We start from the raw sequence: 10,985 nt of genomic DNA, 5'->3' as shown, positions 1-10,985 counted from the left end.
TAGTCTGAAGGAGAGTCAGAGAATAATTTACTGTGGGAAAGTTGAGGTCACAGAAGGCACAGGGGAGAAGAAGCTTCCCTGAGGAAGTGACATGTGAACTGAGCTATAAGAAAGATGGCAAATTTCTTTCTGCTGGATAAATGTCCCTTGCCTCTTGCATGTGGATGTTGTGTAACTGTCACTGTCAAATGAGGGTAGATGCATGACCCCAGCTTGGTCAATCACAGCACCCCATCCCTCTGGTCACAGTGGTTAACCCGCAGAATGGCCATGTAACCCAACCTGGCCACTCAGGCCCTCCTTAAGATTCCTGTATGGATGCTGAGTGTCACTTCCTTCTGGATCATAAGCCACAGATGATAAGCTTTGACCACCCACTGTCCCGCTTGCCTGCCATGTGGAAGAATCTGCCTGAGAATAAAGTCCACTCAGAGAAGCAGAGCCAAGAGATGGAGAAGGAAATAGAGTCCCAATGATGTAGCTAGAGGCCTGGATCAAGCCACGCCTGAAGCCACTAGATCCTCCCTTGAACTTCCCAGTTACATTAGCCCATAAATCTTGCTTTTAGCTTAAGCTAGTTTGCTTTGAAGTTTTGTCATCTATAACTTAAAAAATGCCTAACTAGTAAAAGTGGACTTTGGCAAAAAGAGAAATGGCATAGGCTCCTAAGAGGGGACAACATGAGATCCTGCTTCCCCTTAGGTTCAGGGATAAGCTGCTGTAATTTTTGAGTGACTCATTTTCCCCAAGTTGCTCATAGCCTTTTCAGAGAAAAAAGAAACCCATACATAAAATGAGAAATCAGCTATAATAATAATTATAATGAAATTAAGTGCTCAGTAAATGTTAACCAGATACCAAGTATTGTCCTAAGATTGCTCAACTACCTGATCTTCCCAGTTATCCCATATGGTGGTACTAATTGCATCCATTCCATTCACAGATGAGGAAACTGAGGCTTAGTCAAACAATTGAGTAATTGAGCCAGTGTTCAATGTCAGGCCATTTGATTTGGTGGTAGAGCCTCTTCAGTCCCATTATTTTACATGAATAGTACTTCCTACACTTGGGCAGTGCCCAACCTGTGCAGCCATACATGGCAACCCTATTTGTAGATACCTCTCTCTTAATTAACCACTCATTTCCATATTCATTAGGCCAAGACCATAAGTATGGTAGGCGTCATTGGTAGAGAGTTCCAGAAACAGAAATGGTTTTGTGCAGGAGGTGGAATGGGAATGGAGGTCCCATAGTTGGGTAGAATTTTAAGGGAGAGGAAGGTAGATCTTATAAATAGAAGGAAGAATGTTAAAAGACTGAGTGGGCTTGGCTCACTAGGGAAAAGACCAAACTTTCAAGGATCAGTTGTGAAATCACCAATTATTTTCTCTCCCTCCCTCACCCCCAACCCTCTATACCTGGGGTTGAACCCAAGGGTGTGTAACCACTGAGCCACATCCCCAGATCTTTTTATTTATTTATTTTTATTTTGAGACAGGGTCTCACTAAGTTGTTGAACTTGGCCTTGAACCTGTGATCCTCTTGCCGCAGCCTCCTGAGTTGCTGGGATTACAGACGTGTGCTACCATGCCTTGCCTTTGACAGTTCTTACATCTGGAGTCAAAGGGACCTCCCTTGTGAGGTTTGGAGGAAGCTGGGTTCCCCGTGAAGAGGGGGAAATTAGTTCGAGGACTTCAAATTTTAAATTTCAATTTAAAAACATTCTAAAAAACATAAATAAATAAAATTATCCGGTACTTTATCAGTAATTTGTAGGAAAGGCTTTTGTGTCTTGGCCCTAGCAGGCCGCCACCGTGTACAACCATGTTTCTCTAGAATCCCAAATACCCTGAGAAACAGCAGGGGGAGCCAGCCCAGTGGCACACGCCTGTAATCCCAGCTGCTCATGAGGCTGAGGTAGAAAAATTGCAAGTTCGAGGCCAGCCTCCTCAATTTAGCAAGACCCCGACTTAAAATGAAACATAAGAATGCCCGGGGACCTTGGTGGTAAAGCACCCCTTGGCTCAATGTCCAGTACCAAAAAAGAAAAGGAAACACCAAGGGGAATAAAAGTAGAGGGGTTCAGCCCTGACCCATGGTGTGTGTGTGGTGGGGGGTCCTGAGTACTCTGGGGAACACTTTGCCTCTCACTTAACTCCTGCTGAGAAGGAAATAATGGCTGGAACTCTGGAGAAACAGAGTCAAGGAGTAAATTTCTTTCCTGGCCTGGGGCTCAGGACTCAGTGGAGAGAACTACACATGAGCCATGTCCTCCCTCAGGGTTCATTTACTCTTCACGTGCCCAGTTATTCCATTCATTTATGACCCCCTCTACTTGCCTCCATTTCTTCTTTCAGACTTCTGTCTCTCACCCAGTAACACTGTTGACATGGCTGAGAGCTATGAAGTGACTAAAGCTCAGGTGATGGGAAGATACTGGATGGAATCTCTATCAAAGGTGACAGAGGCATCTTAGAAGAATGCACTAAGTCTGCAGGCACCTGGGGCAGACAGTGACTTAACAACAGATCAGAGGGGTGTGGGGGTGGGACGGACAGTGGAGTGAGACAGATATTATTACCATATCTACAAACATGATTACACTCGTGTACAGCCAGAGGAATGAGAAGTTGAAGTTGAGCTCCATTTGTGTACAATGTGTCAAAATGTATTCTTTTTTTTAAAATTACTTTTGTATTTCTGGAGACAGTTTTTGACATGAAGCCTGTTTTGTCTGAGATAAGTATAGCTATTCCTGCTCTATGAGATTACCTTTTGCATGAAACATCTTTTTCCCATCTGTTTAGTTTCAACTTATGTGTGTCCTTAAGTCAATTATTTTGCAGAAAACATATTGGTGGATCTTGATTTTCATCCATTCTTTTCACCCATTCATCCAGCCACTGTGTGCTTTTTTTTTTTTTTTTCCTCCTGGGGTATCAGGGATTGAACTCAGGGGCACTAGGCCACTGAGCCACATCCCCAACCCCATTTTGTATTTTATTTAGAGACAGGGTCTCGCTGAGTTGCTTAGTGCCTTGCTTTTTTGCTGAGGCTGGCTTTGAACTTGCAATCATCCTGTCTCAGTCTCCTGAGCCGCTGGGATTACAGGTGTGCTCTACCCGCCCGGCCACTATGTGCTTTTTTTTTTTTTTTAATTTCTAAATTTGTTTTAATTAGTTATACATGACAGTGGAGTGCATTTATGCACTTTGACATAGCATATATAGATGGGGTATAATTTCTCATTTTTCTGAGTGTACATGTTGCAGAATCATGTTGGTTATGTAGTCACATATATACATAAAGTAATAATGTCTGGGGCCTGGGGTTGTGGCTCAGGTAGTGCGCCCACCTAGCGGGTGCAAGTCCCTGGGTTTGACCACATAAAAATAAATAAACAAAAACAAAGGTATGTGTACAACTAAAAGAAATAAATATTTTTTAAAAATGTCTCTTTCATTCTATTACCTTTCCTATCTCCACAACCCTCCCTTCCCCTCTCCTCGCCTCCCTTCACCTCCCTCTACCTAATCTAAGGTAACTCTATTCTTCCCAAGTGCCCCTCGACTTATTGTGAATTAGCATCTGCATATTAGAGAAAAACATTTGGCCTTTGGTTTTGTGGGATTGGCTTATTTCACTTAGCATGATATTCTCCAACTTCATACATTTACTGGAAAATGCCATAATTTCACTCTTCTTTAAAGCTGAGTAATATTCCATTGAGTATATACACCACATTTTCTTTATCCATTCATCTATTGAGGGACACCTAGGTTGGTCCCATAATTTAGCTATTGTGAATTGAGCTGCTATAAATATTGATGTGGCTGCATTACTGTACTATGCTGATTTTAAGTCCTTTGGGTATAAACCAAGGAGTGGGATAGCTGGGTCAAACGGTGATTCCTTTCCCCGTTTTCTGAGGAATCTCCATACTGCTTTCCATAGTGGATGCACCAATTTGCAGTCCCGCCAGCAATATATGAGGGTACCTTTTCCCCCACATCCTTGCTAACATTTATTGATGCCTGTATTCTTGATGATTGCCATCCAGACAGGAGTGAGATGAAATCTTAGTTTTGATTTGCATTTCTCTAATTGCTAGAGATGTTGAACACTTTTTCGTATATTTATTGATCAATTATATTTCTTCTTCTGTGAAGTGCCTGTTCAGTTCCTTAACACATTTTGATTTGTTTTATTTATTTATTAATTTTTTTGGAGTTAAATTTTTTGAGTTCTTTATATATCCTAGAGATTAATGCTTTATCAGAGGTGCATATGGTAAAGATTTTCTCCCAATCTGTAGGCTCTCTCCTCATGTTATTAATTGTTTCCTTTGCTAAAAAGAAGCTTTTTAATTTGAATCCATCTTATTATTGAGTCTTGATTTTACTTCTTGCGCTTTAGGAATCTTGTTAAGGAAGACAGATCCTAGGCCAATGTGGTGAAGATTTGGGCCTATTTTTCCTTCTATTAGGCACAGGATCTCTGTTCTCGTGCCTAAGTCTTTGATCCACTTTGAGTTGATTTTTGTGCAGGGTGAGACAGAGGTTTAATTTCATTTTGCTACACATGAATTTCCAGTTTTGCCAGCACCATTTGTTGAATAGTCTATCTTTTCTCCAGTGAATGTTTTTGGCACCCTGGAGATAACCGTATTTATATGGATTTGTCTCTGTGTCCTCTATTCTGTACCACTGGTCTACAAGTCTATTTTGGTGCCAGTACCATGCCATTTTTGTTACTATAGCTCTGTAGTAAGTTTAAGGTCTGGTATTGTGATGTCTCCTGCTTCACTTTTCTTGATAAAGATTGCTTTAGCTATTATGGGTCTCTTATTTTTCCAAATAAATTTCATGATTGCTTTTTCTATTTCTATGAAGAATGTCACTGGGATTTTAACAGGAATTGCATTAAATCCGTATAATGTTTTGGTAATATGGCCATTTTGACAATATTAATTCTGCTTATCCAGGAACATGGGAGATCTTTCCATCTTCTGATGTTTTCTTCAATTTCTTTCTTTAGTGTTCTGTAGTTTCATTGTAGAGGTCTTTAACCTCTATCTGATTCTCAGTTTTTGTGTTTTTTTTGAGGTTATTGTGAATGGAGTAGTTTTCCTAATTTCTCTTTCAGTGGATTCATCACTGATATATAGAAATGCATTTGATTTATGGGTGTTGATTTTTATATCCTGCTACTTTGCTGAATTCATTTATTAGTTCTAGAAGTTTTCTGATGGAACTTGTTGGATCTTCTAGATATAGAATCATGTCATCAGCAAATAGTGAAGTTTGAGTTCTTCTTTAATTACCTTTAATTTCTTTCTTTTGTCTAATTGGTCTGGCTGGCTAGAGTTTCAAGGATGATGTTGAATAGAAGTGAAAGAGGACATCCTTGTGTTGTTCTAGTTTTTAGTAGGAATACTTTCAATTTTTCTCCACTTAGAATGATGCTGGCCTTGGGTTTAGCATATATAGCTTTTACAATGTTGAGGTATGTTCCTACTATCCCTAGTTTTTCTAGTGTTTTGAACATGAAAGTGTACTGTATTTTGTCAAATGCTTTTTCTGCATCTATTGAGATGATCATATGATTCTTGTTTTTTTAAAAAATATTTTTTAGTTGTTGATGGACCTTTATTTTATTTATTTGTATGTGGTGCTGAGAATCAAACCCAGTGCGTCACACATGCTAGGCAAGTGTGCTACCACTGAGCCACAACCCCAGTCCCTGATTCTTGTTTTTAAGTCTATTAATATGATGAATTACATGTATTTATTTCCGTATGTTGAACCAACCCTACATCCCTGGGATGAACCCCACTTGATCGTGGTGCATTATCTTTTTAATATGTTTTTGTATGCAATTTCCCAGAATTTATTGAGAATTTTTCCATCTATGTTCATCAGGGATATTGGTCTGAAGTTTTCTTTCCTTGATATGCCTTTGTCTGGTTTTGGTATCAGGGTGATTTAAGCCTCATAGAATGAGTTTGGAAAGGTTCCCTCCTTTGCTATTTTTTGGAATACTTTGAGGAGTATTGGTGTTAATTATTCTTTCAAAGTCTTGTAGAACTCAGCTGAGAATCCACCTGGTCCTGGGCTTTCCTTGATTGGTAGGCTTTTGATGGTGTTTTCTATTTCATTACTTGAAATTGATCTGTTCAAATCATGTATGACCTCCTCATTCAGTTTGGGTAGGTCATATCTCTCTAGAAATTTGTCCATGTCTTTGAAGAAGTTGTCCTCCATTTGTGTACAATGTGTCAAAGTGTATTCTACTGTCATGTACAACTAATTAGAACAAATTAACAAAACAAAACAAACAAACAAAAAAAAAAGACAATAGATCAGAGTCCAGAGAGGCTCAGAAGGATGTGGAAAGGAAGTTGCCAGGCAGAAGATGACATTCCAGACAAAAGGAACAGCAAGGCACAGAGGTGTGAACAGCTGGCCTGCTTAGAGAGAGGTGAAAACTTCAGTGTGACTGGAGCCCTGGGTGTGTGGAGGGGGGAGGAAGGATAAGAGATGAAGCTGGAAAGTAGGTTGAGACGAGGCTGGGAGAGGCTTTAGATGGCGGACTTAGCATGGAGTTTATTCTCCAGGCCAATTTTATTTTTTTTGTACTAGGGGTTAATCCAGGGGTGCTTTACTACTGAGTTACATACCCAGTCCCTTTTGAGACAGGGTCTCATGAAGTTACTGAGGCTTACCTCAAACTTGCAATCTTGCCTCAGCCTCCCAAGTCACTGGGATTATAGACATGTGCCACCATGTTCATATTCCTCCAGGCCAATAGTTCTTAAAGTATGGTTCCTGAACCAGCTGCAACAGCTTCACCTAGGAACTTGCTAAAAATGCAAATTCTCAGGCCCCAGACCTCCAAAATCAGAAACTCTGGGAATGGGACTTAGCCATGTTTTAGCATGCCCTCCGAGTCAGGTGCTGAGGTACATGTCTGCAGCTTCACCTGCTTGGGAAGCTGAGGCAGAAGGACCACTTGAGCCCAGGAGTATGTAGCGAGCCTGGAAAACACAGTGAAACCTTGCCTTAAAAAAAAAAAAATAAGAATTATGGGCTAGAAATGTAGCTCAGTAGTAGAGCATTTATCTAGCATGTGTGAAACAAGTTTAATCCCCAGAACTGCAAAAAAAAGAATAAATAAATAATTAAAAATTAAAAATAACATGTCCTCTACATGATTCTTGGTGCCCATTAAAGTCTGAGACTCACTTTCCTAGGTACAAGGGAACTATGGCTGGTTTACAAGCAAATTAGTGCCATAACTGCACTCTGAATCAGAACATACTCTGCTAGTGGACTGATTAGAGGGGGTAAAAGTCAAGTCAGGGTGATGGGAGAAAACAAGCATGTGCAAAGAAAAACACTGGTTGCAGTAGATGTCCTCCAAAGTCTTTCTTCTATAGAACAGAAGCCTTGACTTTTAGTTAGACCTGTGCCTCTGAAAGACGCAATACCCCAGCTTCTCTTTGAACATGGGCCTAAGTTTTGATCCATAAGATGTGAGTAGAGGGTGGAAGAGATTTGTGTAACTATGTGATCACGGTTCCCAAGGGCTGTGTTATGTGCACATTTCTGTTGAACTCGGATGAAATGTGGTGTCAAGCCATCTTGAAACAGGGTCAGAGACAATCCCAACCAACAGTGGAGCAATAGAGGAGAGGCAGCCAGGGTCCCTCTTACCATGTAGTCACCATGTCAGACTCAGTCTGTTTTTGGCCAGGCTGTTGTACACTTCCATTTTATTTGAGTCACAGTTATTTTTGGGTGTCTGTTAGAGAAACCAAACCTATATCCTAGCTGATACCGTTGGCATATGGCACACCAAGCATTCCTTTCAGACTGTATCTGCTTCTTTCCCTTCCTTCCTTCTTGCTTTCTCCATTTTTCTTTCCCTTTTCCTCAAGAGGACTTAAGCAAGCATCAAATGAAAGATACCCACAGTGAGTTTCATAAAATACAAAATTAAGCCCATTAGCTGGGTATGGTGGTGTACACCTGTAATCCCAGCCATTCGGGAGGCTGAGAGAGGAGGATAGCAAGTTCAAGGCCTGTATTAGCAATTTAGTAGCCCCTAAGAAACTCAGAGAGACCCTGTCTCAAAATAAAAAATAAAAATGACTGGGTATGTAGCTCAGTGGTAGAGTACCCCTGCATTCAATCCCCAGTACCCAATTTAAAAAAGAAGGAAAGAAAGGAAATTAGTCTCAGAATGTTTAATATTAGAAGCAACAGCATATCCAGTTTTCCTGACAATTTCCAACAATTTCTCATTTGAACATCAAAATCAAATATTGAAAAATATTCTCCATAAATTTCACAGAAAATGAAAATTGAGCTCCTCAGAGGATTTCCTATCTCAACACTGGTTGAAAGCTCAGGAAATATTAAGACACAACCTTGGGAGGATGATTCTTTAAAGGACCCTCTGAGGGTAGTGTCAAGCACTTTACAGGAATTAACACATTTGCTTCAATACCATGACCCTCAATTTACAGATGAGAAAACTGAGTGGCTGAAAGGGAGCAGGTGGTGGGTGTGTTTTGTAAGCCAGGTCTTAAACTCTAGAGGCCAAATGTCCAGGGCTGCCAGCACCCTCCACATAACAAAATTAGGAGCATGTGGGTTTAGGATCAGAGAGAAAATACAAGAATCACTGCCCAGGAATAGGCCTTTGTTAGCCAAGAGAAATTGGTAAGATCTGGTAAACACTAGAGACTCCTAAAATGGGCTGCTCCTGTTACAGTGAGAACACATGGAACCCCCAAATCTGGAGCTTGACTAGAACAATTCAAGAATAGAAGGAGAAATAATTTGAAAAGCTGATGTCCAAAAAAGAAGGAAATTTCTCCCTTCTGCCTCAATTTTTTCCTGAGCACCTATTATGCACCAGATATGTGCTGGGGACCCTGGTGGCAACCAGGAAACTTACCTAGTGGTTGAAAGAAACTTTCTAAATTGTCTCATCCTGAAAATAACCCCACAAAGTAGGCACAATTAGGGACATGATCATGCCATGTTACAGAGGAGGAAACAGAAACTCAGAGTGATGAAATGACTTACCTGATGTCCCACAGCTGATTACTAGGTAGAGGTAGCATCTGGACTCAGTTTTTCTGACTCCAAAACTGCTTTTAATGTGCCTCACTGTCTCAATAGTAGGACAGGAAAGATGTTATAGATATGACACTTAAGTCCATTTTACTTCTTACAGTTTTTAAAATAAAATTTAAATATTGAATAGCAGTTTAGTACACACCCATCATATTTAGGTTTTCAAGTAACTTTTTTTTTTTTGTTGTTGTTGTTGTTAGTATTAGGGATTGCATCAAGGGTGCTTAACCACTGAGCCACATCCCCAGTCCTTTTTAATTTTTATTTTGAGACAGGGTCTCGCTAAGTTGCTGAGGCAGGCTTTGAACCTGGTATTCTCCTGTCTCAACCTCCAGAGCCAATGGAATTATAGACATGTGCTATCACACAGGGCTCAAGTAATTTTTTTGACCATTGTTAACATTTGTGATGGTCCTCTCCATTCTGGTATGACTAATTTGAGATTTGTGTATTATATTGAAGTTATACTGCATACCTGCTTAACCTTGTAAGAATTTATTCCTTTTATTAAATAGGTTGCATTACTATCAATTCACAAGCTGTGAATATTCCATCTGGCAGGTATACCTCATGGTTTTTAATCATTCCCCTCTTGGTACCATTTCTTCTAAATTTTACTGTTGCAAAAATATTTCGTGGGAGGTACTGGGGGAATAGCTCAGTGGTAGAGTATGCTCAAAGCCCTCAGTTTAATCTCAGCACCACACAAAAAATATGTATATTTGGGGGGTGGCTAGGGACATATATATCATATATATGTGACATATATATGCATATAGATAGATAGATTTCTTGGGCTGGGAATTATAGGTCAGTGGTAGAATACTTGCCTAGCATGTGCAAGGCCCTGAGTTTGATTGTCAGCATGCATGCATATATGTATTTATATAAATATATGTAACACATGCATATATATACATACATGATATATATATATATTTGTTCTTTTGTGGGATGTACCAGGGATTGAACTCATGAGGCACTCAACTACTGAGCCATATCCCAACCCCTATTTTGTGTTTTATTTAGAGACAGGGTCTCACTGAGTTACTTAGTGCCTCACTTTTGCTGAGGCTGGCTTTAAACTTGTGAGCCTCCTATCTCAGGCTCCTGAGCCACTGGGATTACAGGCATGTGCCAACACACTCAGCCTTATTTATTCTTATATATATATTTCTTCAAACAAAAAATGTTCTTCAAATATCTCATAGGAAATAGCTTTGTCCTAATTTAAGATTGTTCCCTGAAATTCCCAGAAAGGAAATCCCTGGATCAAAAGGCTTGGGTGGATGTGGTGGTAGTCCTAGGAACTCAGGAGGCTGAGGTAGGATGATCAAAAGTTTGAGACCAGGGCTGGGGATGTAGCTCAGTGGAAGAGCGCTTGCCTTGCATGTGTGAGGCACTGGGTTCAATCCTCAGCACCACATAAAAATAAACAAATAAAGGCATGCTACACAACTACCAAAAAATAATAATAAAAAAAGTTTGAGACCAGCCTCAACAAATTAGCAAAACTCTCTCTCAAAATAAATAAATAAAAAGGGCAGGAGATGTAGCTCTGATAGAGCACCCTGGGTTCAAATCCCAGTTACCTCCCAGTAACATTTTTTTTAAAGGCCTGGAAATTATTAAGGCCTTTAATGCAGACTGCAAAATTGCTTTCCAAATCCTTTAGCAAGTCATTTCCAAGAGAATTTAGGAGTACTCATTCCTCTAGCCACAGGATCTTTTTTTTTTTTTTTTTTTAAACATACTTTTTGTTGTTGTTTAAACAGAGTCCTGCTATGTTGCCCAGAATGGTCTTAAACTCCTGGGCTCAAGCCTTTCTCCTGTCTTAGC

The sequence above is a fragment of the Marmota flaviventris genome, chromosome 20 (assembly GCF_047511675.1).
Source record: "Marmota flaviventris isolate mMarFla1 chromosome 20, mMarFla1.hap1, whole genome shotgun sequence".
NCBI lineage: Eukaryota > Metazoa > Chordata > Mammalia > Rodentia > Sciuridae > Marmota > Marmota flaviventris.
The sequence above is the reverse complement of the archived record's forward strand: the minus strand, read 5'-3'. Positions refer to the sequence as shown.